Here is a 12,385-nt window from a genome sequence, read left to right as displayed (position 1 = left end):
AAGTGATGAAGGTTAGATACATCCTTCATCAAAAGATCTCCTGGCAAAAAGTCATGAGCTTCGAAGAAGTGCAGTGTTACAACTGCCAAAACTTCGGACACATTGCGCAAAACTGCACAATAGTACACAGATGTGTCAAGTGCTCGAAAGCGCACCCTCGTGGTGAATGCACGAGGACTGCAGCCGAAGGAGTACTCTGCTGCAACTGCGGGCAAGCAGGCCACCCAGCGAGTTACCGCGCGTGCCCAGCTTATAAAGAAATGGTAGCTAGGAAGGAAGCTGCCAAGCAAAGAAGAGCGAATGAAAGCTCCCGAGCCAAGCACGCAGTGACACAACTGTCACAAAGCTTGGCCAGACCCAGCGTATCGTACGCGCAAGCTGCCAGGAACTCTGCACCAAGAGCGGCAGCACAACCTGCTCCCACCCCCGCATCAAACGCCTTCCGCGAATTGGTGCAATCTCTCGCGACGGCCTCCACCAACGAGCAGCGGCAATTCGCTGCAATAAAACTTTTGATGAATCTATGGAGTTAAATATCGTTACCTTTAACTCCGCGTCCCTGATCTCACACGCCCAACGTGCCACTGCCCAAGTGTTGATCGACAGTCTGAAAGCAGACTTATACTGCGTTTCAGAAACTCACCTCAATAGCAGGCATAACGTGCAATTCACCGGGTATAATATTATCCGGAACGACAACAACACTGGCGCTGCCCTTTTAGTCAGAAAAGACTATGAATTTGAGGAAGTCGTTATACGAAACCTGCTTACCTCTTCCGCTGCAGCGGCAATAGTAAAAACCACTGATGGCAGACGGATTTTGGTAGTTTCCGTCTACATCAAATGCAACTGTCTAACTGAGCAACTGGGACAAGATCTTAAGATCTTGGGCAATCTCCAGTTAAAGTACAAGTACCTCATTTTCGGTGGCGACTTCAACTCTAGGCACACCTCCTGGGGCGATACGACAGTCAATAGAAATGGGGAAACCCTGCTTAAATGGATCCAAGACCCTTACTCGCCAGCCTATGTCGATTTGGTCTTGCCAGATACTCCGACAAGACCCAGTAGCCAATCAACCATTGACTACTTCCTCCTATCCGAGGAAACTTCCCTGAACTTTCAAGTGATATCGTGCACTACTCTACCAGGCACCTACCGAGGGATCCGACCCAACCACTCGAAATGTTTTTTATATATGCCAGGCAAGTCTCACCTTTCTGGTGTAGAGGACTAGGGAGTAGGTCATGCTGCCCACACACCCGGAGGAGAGCCTCTATCTAATAAGCAATCGGGCGGAAGACAGCCACTGACCGGAAAAGCTCCAATCAGTATCCCACCCCACTCTCATATATAGGGCACCCTGTCCTTTAGCTGATGGACAGGCCAAGGAATCAAGCTAATACTAAAAAGAATTAAGAATCAAATAGAGAAGAATAGAATAGGCCACCATTGACGAGACAGAAACACAAATGATGAATTACAATCTGTCCCCATACAAATAGTATAGACAGACAACAGAATACACATATAAACACCCCTTCGTCTGTCGAATGTAACTGGTAAACATACCCAGTAACCGCGTCGCGAACAACAAAACAGCCACCGGTAGTCCTATGAAATTGCAATGATCCCATCGGTAGCTGCAATCGAAATTCAAAATTAAATTGACATTGAGAAACATGGCTGTAGGTCCGTCATAATGGAGCCAACATAAAGTAAAATTAAACAAAGTCTCCGGAGACATTAGTATGATAATTCGGAAAACATTGAATGAGGGAAATCAAATAGTAATGTAGAATAGATAGATAGAACAGAAACAATCTCCGCCTCCATCCGCAAAAACAACAAAAAATAAAGAAAATCGCGACCCATACAAGCCACCGGGCATCCGAAATGCCCACTACGAACCAATCGCACGATCCGCAATTCCTACATACACGGTAGGACAAGAATACATGTGGCTACGGATGATATGACGATCAGTCATAACGTGTCGGGTCTCTTGTAAGCTGACACGCAGTCAGCCGCGCCGGGTTTGAGAAAGATTAAATTCGCAATTAGGCAATTGAATGTTCGTAAAAAGTCTAAAGTGGTGCAGTGGGAAGAAATTCTAAAGCCGGCTTTAGAGTCAACATACTGTTAGGACGTGTGAATTCGGTATCGCGAGTTAATTCAAGTGTAGGACACAAAATGGGAATTAAAAGCACAACCTGGGATCAGTACTGTGAGTATCAGTTTCAATTACTTGTGAACTGCTCGAATTGAGCTTGCTAAAATGATATACAGGAGGCGTCATTTAAATTGAAGGCATCTGGCAACACTATAACTTTTGACAGAACTGTCAAATCGACTAATCAAATACCGCGTTACAAACATCAGTCTTAGGAGATTTTTCGCCATGGACAGATACACTCCAAAAGAACGTGCTGAAATTGTGCAGCTATACATTCAAAATAACTTCTCAATTGTGCAAACACAACGTGAATATCGAAAAATAAAGAAAGTGAAAACTGCACCGACTGACGTTACCATACGACGTTTTTACGCGAAGTTTATTGATCACGGATGAGGCACATTTCTCATTATCTGGAGGTGTAAATAAACAGAATTGTCGATTCTATGCCACTGAAAACCCACAAATAATTCATGAAAAGCCTCTTTACGAACAAAAAGTCACAGTTTGGTGCGGCATTTGTGCAACAATGATCATTGGGCCGTACTTTTTTGAAAATGGTGCTGGTGCTACCGAAACCGTCAATGGCGACCGTTATCGAGCTATGATAACCGATTTTATGATGCCGATTGTTCGTGAAAATGATCTGGAGGACTTCTGGTTCCAACAAGATGGCGCCACATGCCATACATCTCGTGCTACAATGGATTTATTGCGCCCATTGTTTCCTGGTCGCATAATATCGAAAAATGGTGATTTTGACTGGCCACCGCGCTCTCCAGATTTAACGCCACCGGACTTTTATTTGTGGGGCTACATATTTAAAATCCAAAGTATACGCTGGAAAGCCTGAGACTCTGGCTCAACTTAAGGACAACATTCGAAACGAAATCGCCGCCATTATGCCTGAAACGTTGGCCAAAGTTATGCAAAACGCCGAAAAAAGGACCAATTTGTCCATCAAGTCCAAAGGCCAACATTTACGCGATATCATCTTCAAAAAGTAGTTAAAACAAATCTCCCTGAAGCAAAATAAATGACTACGTAAAAAAATTGAAAATATTTGGTCTTTTATTTATATTTTTTTTAAAAAAACATCCCTTCAATTTAAATGGCGCCCCCTGTATTTGGAAGCAGGCTCAAAAGAGCAGAACCACCTAATTTACAAATGATGATAAAATAAGGATACGACCTGAAGGAAATTCCACAATATAGTGAGAATAGGATAGGAAGAATTTCTTTCAAGGCAGAATCATAAATGCATCATTTCACACTTAGTAGATTTTGGAAATCTCAATTAAATATTGAACCAGCCATAGCCAGAACTCATATTAAATTAGTTAACGCCGTAGGATCAAAAGAGGGAATGCAATAGCCACACAAATAGCATATTGCCAAAATGGAAACTCGGAAGGGAATGGGGAAATTCCACAACGAGGGAATGGAAAATTCCACCACTAGGGAATGGGAAAATTCCACTACTAAGGAATGGGGAAATTCCGCTACTACATAACGATCTCTGCCTTGCCACCGTAAAAAATCGATACTAAAATTAACCTTCCGCGACGTGCCCCATTAAAAATGGCGATTGCCAAAGCCTACTCCGCACCCAATTCGGACTTATGATATCCAAAAAATACTACAAAGTGACCAAAGTTCCCAATTGGTGGAGCCAACATAAGTCAATTTGCTTCTCCTTTTGCATTGAGGGGAAGCCAACATAATGTCAGAATGGGTGGATCAACTGAATATATGACAGGTTAGATGCGCAAGTAGGTAGGGAATACTAATCACAAAGTTAGGAAAGATTGTTGAACAATAGGTATTAGAATAATCCATTTATTGCCTTGAACTCTAAGTTTATACAAAGCCTACTGACGAGTCCACTGGGAATGGACGAAATGTATATATAGGCGCTCCCAATAGGTCTCCAACCCAAACAAGGAGGAAAGTCTTCTAAGATCCCCATGCATCCAATATAACCCAATGATGCAATGATCTGCCTTCTTCACCAATACTTCCTCCTAAGCAGTTATAGTTAAAAATACAGGAAGTAGTTCAAGGGCGGACATAGACAATATGTCGACAGCCAATAGTATAGTCTAATTCAAATAAAACAAAATTAGGTAGGAAATGATCTACTATACTAATGTTGTCCCATCGCAAATTCTCACCTTATGGATTTAGAGGTGTACCCAATTCATCGCGGTAAATTGAATTTAACTTCGCGGGATTAACTAACATAGGATGAGGGAAAAACGACACGTACGAAAGGACAGTGCAGTTATCATAACACGCATCCCACCTAACATTGCTCTATTATGCAGCCCTCTCAACGGGGATTGATGAAGTGTTGCACTGGTACGACTCCGGTGGGAGATTTAAAGCTACATAAATGAGCTTCTCCCCAAAGCCTCAACGGCTAACCAGCTCGGAACAGGACATGGAGTCCCAGCTGTTCGACTGGAAGGTGTTAACATACCTTGTTCGTACTGAATTAAGGTGACCGCTGGAAGGTGGCGGTTGGGTTTAAAACACCATCGAACTGTTTCACTAATACGCCTTCGTGGCAGTATGACTCTGAACATCATTCATATGATGAATCTCAAAAGCCTTTACGGCAGAGAACTCTTTAGGACATTCATTTAGTCGGAAGTCCATACGGCAAACCACACTCAACCCAACTTATCTAGCTGAATCATAGTTAGTACCTCTGCATATCGATATACAGCCTCAACGGCAGCAGTGCCCGAAAAGCATATGCAGAACCCATTATTCAGACATACGATATGTCTGACACAGCTAGAAGACCTTGTAGATAGCGAAATCATAAGATAGGATATGATTTGCAAAGGTCTCATATTGGAATAAACTTGGCACAAATAGGTTATGGGCACACAGTTTAGCCATATCAAAAATAGGTGAGATATAGCTAGTGTGACTTGACCATGACGGACCATCAAACGATATAGATAGTCTAGGGAATAGGGTAAGGAAGCTTCTCTGAATTAATCAGAACCAATTAGTTACTAAACAGGTTTGATATTAACTAGCAGCCAAGCAATAGGTCCCAATAGAGACCAAAGCACAGCCTTCACGGTTGCACGGAAATCCAGACGGTAGCCGGAACACAGTTGGAAGCCCTGGTGAACCGGGTAGAATCCTAAACGGATTCAAAACTAACAATGAAGCTTGATCACGAGCTCACATGTGAGGGAAGATGGCCACCCGAGGTGAAAGCACCGAGGGATCCGACCCAACCACTCGTACAGTGCATCTCAAAATTTTTGAGACACTGTATAGTGAATTAAAAGGCAAACTACAAAATTATTTTTGTTATTTCAGATAGCAGTAGAAGACGACCTACAGCCACGCAGGTCGGGCTTGGGGACAAGATGTCCGCCAAGAGAAGCAAGGTAATCCCCCCGGGAGAAATGTCATCCGAGGAGGAGGGGAATACGGGCCCCGACGACAATGAAGTAACTTTGGGTCTGCAAAAGGAAATTGCAGACCTGAAGTGCGAAAGAGCGGCCATGGCACAGCAGTTAGAGTGCCAGCAGCTGCTCATCAAGCTGTAGTGTACTGTACTACAAACTATCGCAATATTATTACCGTGCACTGTAAGCTATCAAATCGTAAACATTCATTCCAACCCGCGTCATCATCAAAACAATAAATTACGTAATCGAGTAAACAAAACTTTACAAGATACCATCCCAAGGTACTTGAACTCGATACGACCTAGAAATAAATATTCTAAAAAACGCCAGTGTGAATAAATCACATGCATTGCATTTCTTGCATGCATTTCTAGCTCGAATAAAATGTGTGCATATGGATATGAGTAATGCATATGCACACGGAATGAAATGTGAGATTTGAGAGCACGCGCCTCATGTGAATTATTAGTGAGTGCAGTGTTCGAAGTAATTTGGTGTTGAATTACTTTCGAACCAATTAGGTCAATATTGTTGTTAGTAGATTTAGTGTTATTTTAGGTTTAAGAAATTGTATAAAAGAGAATGAAAAGTTACAATATACGTTCTTATTGATTCTGACTTCATGCGGTTTATTTCTGCATGCCGTATCCTCGCGGCATAAGTAAAGAACTTAAGATCCAAATTAGCAACCACGGCAAGTGTTCAGGGATGGACATATTGCCATCATATCTGCGGTCCCACCGCTTCGTTAGGTAAGGAATTCTAATTCCTTGTGTTCCCTTCTTATTATTTGAACTCTTTCACTAGCTCCTTGCCATCATCTGAGGATAACTCAGACGGCTCCACTTTGAACTACGATCCTGTTAGCCCGCACAAATTATTACTCTACAATCCTGCCTCTCGTAAATTATCACCACATGGCGATCCAACATTAATATTACAAAGCAACTGCAGCAGCAGTTGGCGTCGCTGGAAGAAATGGTCCGCTCTGGGCCTGCAGCATTGCAGCGACAACAACATGAACCGCAACATCAACAGCAGCAACTACATCAACAAGATCATAAGCAACCACATCAACAACAACAGCAAGAGCACCAGGAAACCATTGAAATGGACAGCGTGGGATCCCCTGCAGCCTACCCAGAAGTCATCATTGACGAAGGAGACCCCTTCAACTTTGTCCGGAGCCGGAAAAGATATAAGAAAACTAAGGTTAGTGCAAAAATTGTGACCGCCCCACCACAACCACCACAGCCAACCGCAAACCCCTCCCCGTCCAAAAAGGTTAAAATTCCAGCCATTACCGGCTACAATTTGAACGTGCCCCATTTCCTCCGATTAATTAAAGCCAAGGGATTGAAAGCATCCCTAAAAAACACGAGGGCGGATAGAACCCTCATTTTTACCGAGACGGCGGAAGAACACGCCCAGGTCTTCGCGCTCATGAAAGAGCAAGGGCTTAACGCCACAACTAAGACCCCCCTTCTTTGCGAAATAAGTCCCTAATTATCCGGGGGCTCCACAGGGAAACGGACCCCACGGACATCCTGCAGGAACTACAGGCCGACCACCCCGAGTTCAAACTCAACACGGTGGCGAACTTGGCTACCCGCAGAGACAAAGCTCTGCACAGAGAAGTCCCTACCCTCTCGATGAAATCTCAATCGGGACTATTTATAGCCACGTTCGAGCCCTCTCAAGAGCTCACCGAAGTGATGAAGGTTAGATACATCCTTCATCAAAAGATCTCCTGGCAAAAAGTCATGAGCTTCGAAGAAGTGCAGTGTTACAACTGCCAAAACTTCGGACACATTGCGCAAAACTGCACAATAGTACACAGATGTGTCAAGTGCTCGAAAGCGCACCCTCGTGGGGAATGCACGAGGACTGCAGCCGAAGGAGTACTCTGCTGCAACTGCGGGCAAGCAGGCCACCCAGCGAGTTACCGCGGGTGCCCAGCTTATAAAGAAATGGTAGCTAGGAAGGAAGCTGCCAAGCAAAGAAGAGCGAATGAAAGCTCCCGAGCCAAGCACGCAGTGACACAACTGTCACAAAGCTTGGCCAGACCCAGCGTATCGTACGCGCAAGCTGCCAGGAACTCTGCACCAAGAGTGGCAGCACAACCTGCTCCCACCCCCGCACCAAACGCCTTCCGCGAATTGGTGCAATCTCTCGCGACGGCCTCCACCAACGAGCAGCGGCAATTCGCTGCAATAAAACTTTTGATGAATCTATGGAGTTAAATATCGTTACTTTTAACTCCGCGTCCCTGATCTCACACGCCCAACGTGCCACTGCCCAAGTGTTGATCGACAGTCTGAAAGCAGACTTATACTGCGTTTCAGAAACTCACCTCAATAGCAGGCATAACGTGCAATTCACCGGGTATAATATTAGGGGTACCCATAAGTCATCAATTATTTGAGGATGAGTAATTTGTCATCAGTCGTGTACTAACAGCGAAAGTGATAACATCTAATTTACAGTGAACTTAAGTAGAGCAGGTAGTGAGTAACGTGTAACTAAGCAAGATTAAACTTGTTTTGACAAAATGGCGGCATTTGTACCATCAGAGGACCATATACGGCATTGCATGTTGTTTCATTTTCACGCTGGTTTGAACGCAGCTGCTGCGACTAGAAAAATTTGCGATACGTATGGCGAAGTGTTGGAAGTTAACAAGTGTCAAAGTTGGTATAGAAAATTTGCCGCAGGTGATTATGACCTTAATGATATGCCGCGAAGTGGCCGACCCGTACAGTTCGACGAAGACGCGCTGAAGTCGCTAGTGGAAGCAGATCCGAGATTGACCATACAGGAATTATCGAGAAACCGTACAAAGACACTTACATCAAATCGGCAAAAAGTGTAGACAAGGTGTTTGGAGTCCACATGAATTAAGCGAAAGCAATAAGGACCAGCGACGAACAATTTGCACATCTTTATTGACGAGACTGAACTCAGATCCATTTTTAAACAGGATCGTAACTGGTGACGAAAAGTGGATCCTGTACGATAATGTAAAACGCTCTAGACAGTGGCTTTCAGCAAATCAGGCGCCAAGACCGACATCAAGACCAACATTGACAATGAGGAAGGTTTTACTCTCAATTTGGTGGGAGTGCAGTGGAATCATACACTTCGAGCTACTGAGAGCAGGCGAAACGATAACAGCAGACTCATATTGTTCACAATTGGAACGACTTCAATCAAAGCTAATTGAAAAACGGCCAGCTCTAATCAATAGAAGGGGAGTCATTTTGCAACATGACAATGCCCGGCCTCACACAGCAAGAATCACGCAAGAAAAAATAAAGGAGTTAGGATGGGAAGTTCTACTTCATCCACCTTATTCACCAGATATTGCCCCATCGGATTATCATTTGTTTCGGTCGCTGGAACATTCCTTACGAAATAAAACTTTCAACTCTGTCACCGACGTCGAAAGGCACCTTCAGTCATATTTTGCTTCACGGCCGGCAGATTTCTATAGGAATGGAATTGAAAATTTGCGCAGCAGATGGCGAACTGTTATTGATAATGATGGAGATTATATAATTGATTAAGAAATAAAAATATTAAAGTTTTAATAAATTTTTAATATCTTACTTAAAAATAATGGATTACTTATGGGTACCCTTAATATTATCCGGAACGACAACAACACTGGCGCTGTCCTTTTAGTCAGAAAAGACTATGAATTTGAGGAAGTCGTTATACGAAACCTGCTTACCTCTTTCGCTGCGGCGGCAATAGTAAAAACTACTGATGGTAAACGGATTTTGGTAGTTTCCGTCTACATCAAATGCAACTGTCCAACTGAGCAACTGGGACAAGATCTTAAGATCTTGGGCAATCTCCAGTTAAAGTACAAGTACCTCATTTTCGGTGGCGACTTCAACTCTAGGCACACCTCCTGGGGCGATACGGCAGTCAATAGAAATGGGGAAACCCTGCTTAAATGGATCCAAGACCCTTACTCGCCAGCCTATGTCGATTTGGTCTTGCCAGATACTCCGACAAGACCCAGTAGCCAATCAACCATTGACTACTTCCTCCTATCTGAGGAAACTTCCCTGAACTTTCAAGTGATATCGTGCACTACTCTACCAGGCATGTCTGACCATTTCGCAGTACAACTTAAACTGTCCTCGTCCTGCCAACTGCGAAAGCGAGTAATGACCACCGTAAGGTCCACCAAGGTGCACTAAGGCTGAACTTGAAAAAACTCGCAACTGACCGCAATCTATCAGACATGGAGATCGACGAAGCCATCACCTTGGCCACAGATGCCATTAATACTGCTACACGCAGAAACACAAGGCTTATTAAAGTCGACGAGTTACAATATAACTCAGTCCCTCACGATATCATGCTCCATATGAAAGTCAGGCAAATATGGCGTAGGAAACTTAAACGGATTTTCCACAAACTCGGAAATAAAGTTAATGCTGAGTATAAAGCATTACTTTCCCGGAATAATTGTCTGAGTACAATAATTCGGCAAAGAGTGGCGAATTTCCGCAACAAAGAACTGACAAGGAAACTAGCAGATATTAAGCCCGGCCCAGATATGTTTCAGCATATCAACAAGCTAACCGGCAAACATAAGTCCCGTAATATCGCTCTTTCTAAGAACGGGGAGCACATCTGCAGTGACGCTAGGAAAGCGCAAGTTCTCGCGGAATCTTTTGAGACTCAGCTCAATTCCCCTCCGCCTCAAAACAACCCGGCTATATCGTCGATTGTTGATTCAACAATCAAGACCTTCGTCTCTGAGAGCTCCAAGAAGCTAACAAAATTCACCACAACCAACACCTCAGTCAAGCCATCGGAATCGCAACATTTTCTGAGTTTACCTCAACTCACTGACTTAACCAGAAACCTCAACGGTAAAAGGTCAGCCGGGCCTGATGAAATCCCGAACTTCGTCATAAAGAACCTCCCCAGAGCTTCACTGAAGTTTTTATTAGCAGTTTTCAACAACTGTATTAATAACGGCTACTTTCCATCCATATGGAAAGTTGCAAAAATTATTGCGATCCGAAAGAAAGGAACCTGCAACGAGCCAAGCAATTTCAGGCCCATTTCCCTATTATCCAACCTTGGCAAACTGTTTGAGAAAGGATGGACAATTGGGCTAGTCCAGCATTGTAATCTCAACAAAGTTATCCCTGACCACCAGTTCGGATTCCGCTCTAAACACGGAACCCAGCACGCGCTGAGCTACCTACACGACACTGTCGTCTCAAGACTTAACGTCAACAATAAACCCACAGTAGCATGTGCGTTAGATTTGGAAAAGGCCTTCGACTCCGTGTGGGTAAACGGACTTATATACAAATTGATAGATAATGACTTCCCTGTCCCGATAATAAGACTTGCGTTAAGTTTCTTCGAAGATAGGCACTTTTATGTCAGCGTGGGGAATGAATTCTCCGATCTATTGCCGGTAACGTCGGGTGTACCGCAAGGATCCATTTCTGGGCCAACTTTCTACAACATCTTCACGGCTGACGTTCCGATCCCCGATAACGGCGTTGAACTGATCCAATTCGCCGATGACACGCTTATCTTCGCTTCGAACCTCCACCCCAACAGGGCAGCCAAAGCGGTTGAGAAATACATTGTAAATCTCTGCAGGTACTACCGTAGTTGGGGAATCAAGATTAATGAGGGAAAAACGCAAATCTGCACCTTTACGAGAAAATCTAGATACTTAGGTTCTAGAGGCATCCATAGGAAAGCTAAACGCTTGAAAATGAGAATCGGGAACACCACAGTGAGCGGATCTACTTCGATCAAATACGTGGGAGTAACCCTGCATGAACTCCTCAAGTTCAAACCCCACCTTCAGCTCGCTATCAGCAAGGCACGCGGTGCAGTCAGTAGCATCTACTATCTTCTTCGCAAGACAGTAGGTCTCAGCACCAAAACCAAACTGACCCTGTATAAGGCCCTTATAAGACCCGTTATCTGTTACGGAGCACCAACTTGGATCTCTTGCTCCAACCAAGCAATGGCAAAATGCGAGTTATTCGAACGCCGAATCCTTAGACATTGCACAGGCTTGTCTTACAACTGGAAAACAAAAAAGATCGGCAAAAACGCCGAAGTGTATAGGCGAGCCAAAGTCAAACCACTTCGAGAACACGTTCTCACAATAATGGAAAGGTTCTTCGAAAGAACGGAGGACCACCCCAACCCATTAATTCGGCAACTCTACCAACATGGTAAAACCTTCCCATTGGCCACATTCTTAAGGCCCTGCCAAATCGTGAGTTCATCTCTAAGACCCAAAATCCTAACCCTTTTTGAAACTCCTTGCCTGTTAGGGGTGGATAGAGGATAAGCACAGCAAATTGTAATGTGCTCATTGTAAATAGTAGTTAAGAATTATTTATGTTAGATTAAGCTAGGTTAAGTTAAAATAAGTTAGGTTAAGTTATATGTAACTAGGTTAAGTAAGTAAAATTTCACCTTCTCGCGCCTTTAGTGCGGGCGCAGTTTGAATATGCTAAGTCCTATAAAAAAATTGTCAAGATCGATGTATATGATCAGAATATACACAGTAAAGTAAACTACAGAGAAGGTCGGGTTGGCCAAACGATGTAATAGTCACCCGTTTTGATAGCGTTAAGATCCATTAGCAGTTATTAAGCTAGCATTAAGTAATCATTGTCTAGTTGTAAGTCTCTATTCAGAAAATAAATGAAATGAAAAATTACGCACGCAGTTCGCTCCGAGATTTCGTGGCGAACAGACGTTG

This window comes from Hermetia illucens, chromosome 4 (genome assembly GCF_905115235.1).
Source record: "Hermetia illucens chromosome 4, iHerIll2.2.curated.20191125, whole genome shotgun sequence".
Classification (NCBI taxonomy): Eukaryota; Metazoa; Arthropoda; class Insecta; order Diptera; family Stratiomyidae; genus Hermetia; species Hermetia illucens.
The sequence above is the reverse complement of the archived record's forward strand: the minus strand, read 5'-3'. Positions refer to the sequence as shown.